Genomic DNA, 12096 nt, shown 5'->3' with positions numbered 1-12096 from the left:
CGCTTCCGGTTGTCAGTTTCAGTTGTCCGCTGTAGTGGCCGGTATATTGTGTCCAGGTCGATGTGTTTGTTGATGGGGTTTGTGGATGAGTGCCATGCTTCTCGGAATTCCCTGGCTGTTCTTTGTTTGGCTTGCCCTATAATGGTAGTGTTGTCCCAGTCAAATTCATGTTGCTTGTCGTCTGCGTGTGTGGCTACTAGGGATAGCTGGGACAACACTACCATTATAGGGCAAGCGAAACAAAGAACAGCCAGGGAATTCCTAGAAGCATGGCACTCATCCACAAACTCCATCAACAAACACATAGACCTGGACCTAATATACCGGCCACTACAGCGGACGGCTGAAACTGACAACCGGAAGCGGCAGGGACAGGCCACTATAAATGCGGAAGGAAACACCACAGAAGCGCTTCACAGGAGGCTCCCAAGCACTGAGGATGTCACCTAGACAGGAGATGAAACGTTTGTAACAAAAACTTCCAGCTCGGCGAACAGAACCAAGCAACGAGCACCCGAGCTACAAATCTTCTCACAAACTTTATATCTATATATGACATTTAATCACAGCCGATCAGAGAAACATTATTTATGGGTACACAGGAATCCTAAATCAAGCATACAAGATAGATAACATCTGTATCACCAGTCACTGAGAATTATAATTGGCAAATATATGTTTGAAAAAGCTGATCAAAAGATAATGATTTTGAGAAGCCACAGCATCTCCATGATTCGAAGCCCAGATGGCAATGAAATCTGATAGCAGGTGGGTAGTGTCTGTGAGAACCACACACTTTTCTTGGGTTTGAACTACATACAACCACCAAATGGAAAAAAATTAGCAAGCGTGGGAATCGATCACCACTCAGGCAGATGCGTTTGGTACCAGATGTATGTTGGCAGACATTAAAAAGCTGGGATAGAATCTTATCAAGGTCTGAGTGAAGTGGGCTATGGCAACATTTATGGCACAATCAGAAGTCTGAAAGGGTCTATCAATGCCAGGACCATCTTACATCTTTTTTAATGCTTTCACCAAATGGAGAGGTTAATTTCTCACTAGGCAGTAGTACGTTACCAATCATTTGTATTTATAGCTTGTTAAATGCTTTATTAATGACCTAACTCACCTCATTAATAAAAGCACAATACTGTGTGGATGCTGGAAATCTGAAACCAAGCATTCTGGAGGAACTCAGCAGGTCTGGCAGCAACGTATTGAGCTTCATCTCCAACTGCCTTCACAGTCCCCTGAATTTCACTTTAATCATGGCCAGCCTCGTCCAATTGTCTACCATACTGTTCTGCACTACCTTGCCCCCTTACACCTTGAATGTCTCTTGCCACTTGTCCCAATCTCTTCAATGCCTCTGTTTTCCCCAGCAGCCTTAACTCCCTCAGCTCTCTTGGTAGTAATCCCTCTGTTGCACTATAGGCATTCAGCTCCACCCCCCCCGAACAATCAACTGTCAACCCCTCAGACCACCTCAGACATCTGACAGTCCTGGCACATGACAACCTCTGGCCCAGACTGTTGATCTGTTTGTGATGGCCCTGGATTTGTCCAGTCCCCTGACTATCATCAGATAGATCCCGTGACATCGTTTCCATCATTGAGAGTTAGGTGCAGCAGACTGTCATGGACTACAAACTAGTCATTGGTCATTTATTAGGACATGGGGTAAACCCCTTTGCTAATTTAAACCAGCAGCACAGATAAGAATCTGTTAAAATTCGAGAGACAAAGAATGATCCCAAAAGTCACTATTTTAAAGTAAAAATTGACTATTTTATTTAAGTCTAACAGAGCTTATTAGTTAACAACTATTTACAACTCCTTTCTCTTAAACCTATCTTTTACCTCCCCCTCTACAATACTAGTCCAATTAAAAATCCGATTACGATTTACAGAAAAATCATCACATTTTAAAACCAGTCAGTTTTGCTGAGGTTCCTCTGTAGATTTTCCTCTGTAGACTCTCTACCCAGGTTGGTTTCAATATTTCTTCCTATGCAAATGCCTTCTCCAGATAGGTACCTCTCAGAGAGCTCTTACTAGCGGCCCACATCTATTGGTCTTTTGGTAGTTCTCTTTGCCACTCTGGCTAACTGTTCAAAATGTCTGATTTTTACACCCCAAAACATTGGATCATTTCATTGGTTTTAAGATTATCAAAATACTAAATTCAAACTTGATTGGAGTTGGTATCTTGGGGCATAATTTAAATTGATTGGCTGACTTTGAATTTGTTTTTGTCTCATGGCAATCCAGTTACTCTAGCTGCTTCGACCAAATGTTACATTGTTACCTTGTTCCAGACTCTCTTTGCCTCTTTAAGTCCATGCTAGCTTTTCAACTCTCTTAAAGGTAGATAACCCTACATCTTCATAACACCTCCCCCTTTTAAAATAAATGAACCATCATAATGAAAAGATGGCTTCATTTTTATTTCTATTCTTAAGCACAATTCCATTACATACAGATAACTTTAATGTAGTTCACCTTAACTGCCTCCCACCTATATAAAACATTGAATAGATGTATCTTATCTATACTTTATCAATTAAAGCCGCAAAACCACATCCGCGATTCCATTCTTATGACCTGCAACATGTACGATATGTAAATTGAAAGTCTGTAACATAAGACTCTAACAAGATAGTCTCATATTTTTGTCTTTAAAGTGTTCTAAGGATGTAAGAGGATTGTGATCCGTGTACACAACCATCTCCGACACATTTTGTGACATATTAAAATGTTGTAAGGCCAGTACCAAACTCAACAGTTCTTTTTCGATCATGAAGCATTTCCTCTGAGGGATGTTATGTTTCTTTGAAAATTAACCAACTGGCAGTTCAATCCCATCATCATCTTCCTGTAGCAGCACAGCTCCAACCCCTATGTCACTAGTATCGATGGCAACTTCAAAAGGTTTTGAAAAGTTTGGTGTAGCTAAAACTGGTGCGGTGGTTAATGTCAATTTCAAATGGACGAATGCCTCCTGGCATTGTTCTGTCCACCAAAACTTTGTTCTTCTTCAGCAAATCGGTTAACGTGCCACTACACTGCTGAAGTTTGGAACAAACTTTCGATACAATCCGTTGAGTCCTAAGAATTGAAGCACCTCTTTCTTCGAGGTTGGTCATGGAAATTCCTCGTTGGCCTTCGTCTTTGCGTTCCATGGGGTCAATCTTTCATGACCGACGTTATGTCTCAAGACCGTCACCTCTACTTTTGTGAATTCAGTTTTAAGTTTATCACCAGTTTTGCTTCTCGTGGTCATTCAAAGAGCTCTGCCACCTGTACCATGTGATCTTTCCAGGCCTTACTAAAGATCACTACATCATTCAAATACACTGCACAGTTTGTTAACCCAGCCACAACTCTGTTCATGAGTCTTTGGAATGTGGCGGGTGCATTCTTCATTCCAAAGGGTATCACTTTAAATTGATTTAGCCCATTTGGGGTTACAAATGCAAAAACTTCTTTCGCCATCTCTGATAAAGGCATCTGCACATTAAGTCCAACTTGGTGATGTAATTGGCTTGTCTGACTTTCGCAATACAGACCTCCAATCTCAGAATTGGATACGAGTCCAATTCTGTAACAGTGTTGACCTTTCAATAATCCATGTAAAATCATTGAGTCCTGTCTAGTTTGGGAACTAAGACGAATGGCAAACTCCACTCCCTCTGGCTTGGTTCTATGATATCCCCATCCAGCATAGCCTCCACCCCCTTCTGGAACTGTCTGGTTTTGAAAGAATTAGGCCGATAGAGACATTGTGTTAACAGAGCAGTAATCCCTATGCCTACTTCATGTACAATAGCATTAGTCCTCCTCATCTGATTCTTACATTTGTCTTTATACTGCAGTAACAAACCTTTCAGATGCATTCTATGCTTCTGAGACAGATAGTTTACTAACCTATCCCACGCTTCAAGGACTTCTTAATTTTTAAATCTATTTTGAGGCACATCAAAATCCACATCACCTGGATTTGATTCCTCACTCTGTGTGGCAGTAACTAATACCTGTTTCTCCAATTCTTTCTCTCTAGTATAATATGGTTTCAACATGTTCACATGACAAACTCGATACCTTTTTTGTCTATCTGCCGACTTTACGAGATAGTTCAGCTGACTCAATGTTTTCTCAATTTGATAGGGACCACTAAACCTGACTGTGAAGGGATCGCCTATCACTGGTAACAGTACTAACACCTTATTCCCTTGGGAAAACATCTGAGTCTCAGAGTTTTTAATCTGTCATCTGTTTCGTTCTATGCTGTGCCCTATTTAGGTGCTGTTTAGCTAACTCACCTACTTGATTTAATCTCTCCCTCATCTCTGATACATATTCTAAAAGTGAGATCTCCGCCTTTGTTCCTGTTAATTTTTCTTTAATTCATGTCAAAGGGCCTCTCACTTCATGCTTGAATATTAACTTGAAGGGAGGAAACTGAGTAGATTCATTTGGGGCATCTCTAATGGCAAACAATATGAATGGGATACCTTTATTCCAATCATTCGTGTAATCCTGACAGTATGTCCTCAACATGGTCTTCAAGATCTGATGCCACCTTTCTAAAGTTCCCTGGGATTCAGGATGAATACGCATTGGATTTAAAGTGCTGTACACCTCAGCTATCTATAACCTCCTTAAACAGCCTAGCAGTAAAATGTGACCCTTGGTCTGACTGAATCTCTCTGAGTAGCCCACACCATGTGAAGAAAGCTACTAACTCCTCTACTCCAGCCTTGAAAATCCAGAATTTGAATTGCCTCCAGAAATCTGGGAGACACATCAATTATGGTTAACAAGTACTGGTTCCCACGTTTAGTCCTCGGGAGGGGACCGACACAATCAATTACAACCCACATGAAAGGTTCTTCACATGCAGGAATTGGCAAAGGGGCTGGTTTTATTACCGCCTGTGGCTTACCTACCATTTGGTATGTATGACACGTATGGCAAAAGTTATCCACATCCTGTGCATTCCAGGCCAATAAAAATATTTTTGTACCTTAGACTGTGTCTTTCGTATCCCTCGGTGACCTCCTACAGGTAGTTCATATGCTACCCATAACACTTCCTATCTGGATGCTACCAGCAACACAACCTGATGTACTTTAGTCCATTTCTCCTCTACATTAACCTGCCATAGTCTCAATTTCCATCTTAGGATTCTATCTTTCAAATAATAACCTTCAGGAATATCATCTACCTCCTTATCGGAATACGCACCCACATTTTAAAAATCATTTTGTCTTTCTGTTCCAAGTCTCTTAGCCTTTCAGGACTAAAAACTTCTGTCTGACCCTCTGCCTGTTCAGGTTTATCCTACACTATTACATCAAACAGGATATCCGCTAACTGAATGTGAACTCCTTCATCTCTCTTTTTAATTTTTGCTTTGTGCTGTGACTTATGATTGTGGGATCTGATTACCACCATGGAAAATACCAGGATAATTCTGTTTTAACTCCTTGGTTTCTTGGATTTCCTTGGGCTTCTCCACAACAAGGGGTGTCACTCCCACCTTGGGCCCTGCTAAATCATTCCCAAGACCAAACTGAATTCCTGGAACTGATACTCTATCGATCACTCTCACTGCAACTTCCCCAGTCATAAATTGGCACTCCAACCTGATCTTACATAGGGGAATGCTAAATTTCTGTCCATCTTCCTCACAAATAATCACAGTCTCGGCTAACAGCTCAGAAAGAGTGCATATTCGCTCATCTCTTACAATTAGTGACTGGTTAGATCCTGTATCTCTCAAAATTATAACTTCTTGTCCTTCTCCCCCTGTTCTTTCTGAGAAAACTTTACCCACAGAGGCAAATTCTTTGAAGAGATCAGGTACTAAGTCCATACCCAGCCCCTGCCTCAGCTACACATTCTACTGCAGCTCCTTGGCTATTCTTGGGGTTTAATTTACTACCTTCACTAATGCCACTGGCTTAGCTAATTTTACCACATCTTTTCCCACAGTGTGTTTCTATAATGACCATCACGCTGAATTTATGTGTCCCACTTTACCACAGTGGGAACACATGAAGCCTTTTACCTCCATTCCACACTCTTGGGCTTCTTTTTTAACCTCTGGTAAACATCTACCAGTGTTCTCTACTCGTGGTTTCGTAGTGTAGGATCTCCCCTTCACCCAACTTCTATCCCTCACAGGACGAAATTCTGGCTGGAAGCTTGTCTTATGCACCAACATATAGCCATCTGCTATATTGGTGCATATTGAGCAGCACAGTGGCACAGTGGTTAGCACTGCTACCTCACAATGCCAGAGACCCAGGTTCAATTCCTGCCTCAGGTGACTGTCTGTGTGGAGTTTGTACATTCTCCCTGTGTCTGCTTGGGTTTCCTCCGGGTGCTCTGGTTTTCTCCCACAGTCCAAAAATGTGCAGGTTAGGTGAATTGCCCATAGTGTTAGGTGAAGGGGTAAATGTAGCGGAATGGGTCTGGGTGGGTTGCACTTCGGCGGGTCGGTGTGGACTTGTTGGGCCGAAGGGCCTGTTTCCACACTGTAAGTAATCTAATCTAATTTTGCTGCCCTTCTCACTTCCTGAACTTTCTGTTCTTCCATGTGAATTCTTATCATCTCTGGAAGTGAGTTTTTAAACTCCTCTAGTAGAATAATCTCTCTTACAGCCTCAAAGATCCTATCTTTAAAGCACACACCCACCTATTAATATGACTACATTTAATTCTTTCGAATGCAACATAAGTCTGACCTGGTTCCTTCTTTGTGTTTTTGAACTGCTGTCTAGATGCTTCTGGTACCAATTCATAAGCACTTAAAATATCCTATTTAACTGCTTCATAATCTCTTGACCCCTCATCTGATAGTGCGGCAAATACCTCACGAGGTCTGTCTACCGGTTTAGTCTGAATTAGCGTTACCCATAAATCCTCGGACCATTCCATCTGCCTCGCCAGCTTTTCAAATAAAGAAGGCTTCAATAAACTTTCTCATCAAAGTTTTAACATATTTGTATATATTGCTACCTTCTCTTTTACTCTCCATCTTGTTAACTTGATTTTGCTGAATAAGTCACAATTTCTGAAGTTCAAATTCTATTTTTGCTCAGCTAAGAACCTTCTCTCTCATTCTTTTTCTTCTCTCTCTCTCTCCCCCCCTTTCTTCTCCCTTTGCTCAGCCACCAATCCTCTCTTTCTCTTTCCCTCCTCTCTTTCCTCTCTCTGTTTATGTTATAACTCCATTTTCCTCAATTGTAATTTAAGCTTTCTACCTTTACTGCACTTGTCTGTTTCTCTGATACACTTAAGTGTTTGAGTAACTCCCTTCCAATTTCGGCTTTAGCTTTGTCCCTGGTCAAACCCAAATCTAACTTATTGCTAATTCTAAAAGTATGGCGTTTTGCTTTCATTCTAAACTTTCTTGGCAAATTTGAGAAACATGTTCAAATCCCAGAATCTCACCAGCAATTTTAAGAACCATTTCTCTCATTTTTAATTTAATCAACCAGAAGTCACCAAATTTTTTTAAAATTTGTTTCACCTACGTTTTATTAGATTAGATTACTTACAGTGTGGAAACAGGCCCTTCGGCCCAACAAGTCCACACCACCCCACCAAAGCGCAACCCACCCATACATTTACCCCTTACCTAACACTACGGGCAATTTAGCATGGCCAATTCACCTGACCTGCACATCTTTGGACTGTGGGAGGAAACCGGAGCACCCGGAGGAAACCCACGCAGACACGGGGAGAATGTGCAAACTCCACACAGTCAGTCGCCTGAGGCGGGAATTGAACCCGGGTCTCTGGTGCTGTGAGGCAGCAGTGCTAACCACTGTGCCACCGTGCCGCCGTAAAGATCTAGGACACTAACCTGCAAGTTTTAAATCTACTGGGCTTTTTCCTACCCAAAATCTATTCTAATCTGTCCAAATCTCAAACTGGATCTGTCCAAACAGTTCAAATCACGAATCCAAAACTCAAACTATTCAAATTTTGACACCGAGCCCACAAACTGTTCAAATCCAGACGAGGAGCCCCCAAACTGTTACAACACAGGGTAAGCCCCTCTGCTAATTTAAACCAGCAACATAGATAAGAATCTGTTAAAATTCAAGAGGCAAAGAACAATCCCAAAAGTCACTATTTTAAAGTAAAAATTGACAACTTTATTTTATTTAAGTCCAACAGAGAATATTAGCTAACATCTATTCACAACTCCTTTCTCTTAAACCTATCTTTTCCCTCCCCTTCTACAATAGTAGTCCAATTAAAAATCCCGATTACGATTTACAGAAAAATTATCACGTTTCAAAACCTCTTTGCTGATATTGCTCTGTAGATTCTCTCTCCAGGTCAGTTTCAATGTTTTTTCTGTGCAAACTCCTTCTCCAGACATATATGTCTCAGACAGCTCTTACTAGCAGCCTGCATCTGTTGGTCTTTTGGCAGTTCTCTGGATAACTGTTCAAAATGTCTGATCTTTATACCCTAAAACAACAGATCATTTCATTGGTTTTAATATTATCAAAATACTAAAATCAAACTAGATTGGAGTTTGGTATCTTGGGCATAATTTAAACTGATTGGCCGAATTTGAAGTTTTTTTGTCTCATGGCAACCCAGCTATGCAGCTGTTTTGACCAAATGTTACATTGTTGCCTTGTTCTGGACACTCTGCTTCTCTAAGTCCTTGCTAGATTTTCAACTTCCTTAATGGTATAGTACCCCTACTCCTTCATAACACATTTGAGTTGCATTTTGGGGGCAAACATTAGATCCTATTTATTTTGTTCCTGTTTCCTTTTGCTGACTGTAAATAAAAGCTCATATTTGTAACTATCCAATTGCTTACCTGTGAGTTACATTCCCTTATTGGAACAAGCTGCAGGTCTCTAGTTGGCATGAGGGACAGGGACGGTGTTTAGGTGGAATGTAACAAAGAACAAGTAAACTAGGGAGAGGCAGTGGTATGAGCAATGTGGTTTTGTGGCATTACGCTGCCAATGAGGGGCAATGCCAAATTGCCGAAACTTATCCTTGTGGACAGCAGCCTTTCAAAGATTGCAAGTGCGATACCTGCTGAGTGGCAAGATGTTCTGTGAATGGCATGTGGTAAGTTAGGAATGGAATCAGATGTGAAGGACACTATAATGGCAAGATTGGCATGGTAAGATTATGGCAATAATTCCTGCTGGTCTCATATGAGAATTCCTCCAAATCACTCAAAATAATTTGCACTGAGCAAAAGATACAGCCCAGAGTGTCTGATTTGAAGTCTCTAAAAAAGTCTCTGCAGGATATTAGCAAGATCCGTTATGTGGTTGAGCCAAAGAAATATTACTGATTGCAACACAAAATGGTTTTATCAATAGAAAGTCATGCTGTTTGAAAAATTGCTTGTGGATTTTTCATTCCAAAGATTAAACCAGCAGGTTTTTAGTTACAATGCAACTGTTTCATCTACATCAAATATTTGATTTTCTTCCACCAAACCTGGGAAGAATATTTACATCATTTGAATGAATCATTCAGTTACAAAGTGCCAATTTGGCCATACATTTGTCTAAAAGTAAATTTGCCAAAGCAGAATGACTTGGGCCCATGGTGGGCATGGTCGAGTAACACAGAGCAACAAATAGAAGAGCTCGCTCAGATTTTACTATGTCTAAGACAAAATGTGAGATTCTGTGATACATTAACATGAGCAGATGAAAGGTACTTGTAGAAGAGTTGATGGTGCTATGGTGAATTTTTACATTACAGCTTGCTTTTTACTGTTGACACTGTATTAATAATGGGTAGTCTAGCTACCATAGTATTTACATGGTTGGTGCAGTTTAATTGTTGATCAATAGTAAGCCTCAAGTTGATTGGAGGGATTCCACAATTAGAGTCATAGAGTCATAAAGATGCACAGCATGGAAAGAGACCCTTCGGTCCAACCCGTCCATGCCGACCAGATATCCCAACCCAATCTAGTCCCACCTGCCAGCACCCAGCCCATATCCCTCCAAACTCTTCCTATTCACATACCCATCCAAATGCCTCTTAAATGTTGCAATTGTACCAGCCTCCACCACATCCTCTGGCAGCTCATTCCATACACTCCCAGCTGATTCAGAGAGACCATCTCAAAGCATGTTAATGGTAATTTTCAAGGGTCTTGAGATGGCATCTATACATACACCACGTTTTGGAGCCATAAGTAAGAGTTGTTATATGCAAGGACCTTGGTATCAGCACAGATGTCACTGTCACCAAAGACTCTCATCCTTGTGTGCGTGAAAACAGTACTTTTAACATTTGATGCAATATTGAATCACTTTATCAATGTTAGCCTTACATAAGAGGATGCTTCCCAGTTAAGGGGAACATTCCACAGGTGGGTTGGTGGGGGGATTTCTCAGTTGATCTTAATGGAGGGATAGACTGGACGATGACCTGAATTGGGTTGGTAAAAGATTTGAATCTTCTGAAGGTCAAGGCTGAGACCATGTCTTCGGTATGCTTCCATAAAAGGCATTAAAGTGTTGTTTGGAGGTACTCTTCTGAGATAGCAGAGATGAGATTCACATACTGAAGTTCCAACAGCAAGGACGGTGCCATTTCCTTCTTGGATTTCAACCGGTTGAGGTTGAAAAGGTTTCTTCCTATCCTATAGACAATGTCCACACCAGTGGGTAGCTTGTTATTGACAAGATCAAGAATGATGGTGATGAAGACAGAAAAAAGGGTGGGTGCAATGACATATCTCTGCTTGACCCCTGTTTTGACCTCAAACAGATTGTCGCATAACTATTGGTAAGGTTCTTCGCCGACATCTGGTCATAGGGGAGATGGAGAATGTTGATGAATTTCATTAGATAGCTGGCCTTTGACAGGGCCTTCCATAGCACTTCCCAATTGACAGAGCCAAAAGCCTTGGGACGATCAGCAAAGGCATTGTGGACTGGTTTATTTTGTTCCTGACATTTCTCTTGGGAATTACAAAACAATGAAAGCCATGTCCACGTTCATAGTTTGGTTGAATGCCACACTGGCTTTCAGGCAAGATCTGAGACTTTGAGAAGGTGCCTAGCGAAGATTTGAATGATGATTGTCCTGGTGATGGCAGCACCCCTCAGATCACCAGAGATTTTTTTTATCCTAAATTTTCAAAACAGTTGATGGAAATGATGAGTGACCTCCACTCGTCCAAGTTGGAAATTCCCTGCTAGAATCCTATGGCTTTTTCATTCTTCATGAGCTTATTGACAAGTCAACTTCTGCAACACTAGATGGGAGACCAAGATGGGCAGTGGGCTATTTCTTCAACTCATGCTAATTGATGATGATATCACAGTTTAGTAGACTTTTGAAGTTTTCTATCAGAGGCCAATGTTATCTCTGTCTCTCAAAAGGATACCTTCCTTACTCCGCAGCAGTTCAAAGGAAAGTGTGCTGTGTCCGTACATCGCTTTGGTGAATAGAATGAAATCGCAAGTGTCGTGACTGTTGGCAAGAAGTTGCAACTCACAGTCATAGAGATGTACAGCATGGAAACAGACCCTGCGGTCCAACCTGTACAGATATCCCAACCCAATCTAGTCCCACCTGCCAGCACCTGGCCCACACCCCTCCAAGCCCTTCCTATTCATATACCCATCCAAATGCCTTTTAAATGTTGCAATTGTACCAGCCTCCACCACTTCCTCTGGCAGCCCATTCCATACACGTACCACTCTGTGTGAAAACGTTGCCCCTTAGGTCGCTTTTATATCTTTCCCCTCTCACCTTAAACCTATGTCCTCTAGTCTGGACTCCCCCACCCCACGGAAAATACTTTGTCTATTTATCCTATCCATGCCCCTCATGATTTTGTAAACCTCCATAAGGTCACTACTCACCTCCGGTGCTCCAGGGAAAACAGCCCCAGCCTGTTCAAACTCTCCCAGTAGCTCAAATCCTCCAACCCTGGCAACATCCTTGTAAATCTTTTCTGAACCCTTTCAAGTTTCACAATATCTTTCCCATAGGAAAGAGACCAGAATTGCACACAATATTCCTACAGTGGCCTAACCAATGTCCTGTAGAGCTGCAACGTGACCT

This window comes from Chiloscyllium plagiosum, chromosome 23 (genome assembly GCF_004010195.1).
Source record: "Chiloscyllium plagiosum isolate BGI_BamShark_2017 chromosome 23, ASM401019v2, whole genome shotgun sequence".
NCBI classification, from domain to species: Eukaryota; Metazoa; Chordata; class Chondrichthyes; order Orectolobiformes; family Hemiscylliidae; genus Chiloscyllium; species Chiloscyllium plagiosum.
This window is presented reverse-complemented; position numbering follows the sequence as displayed.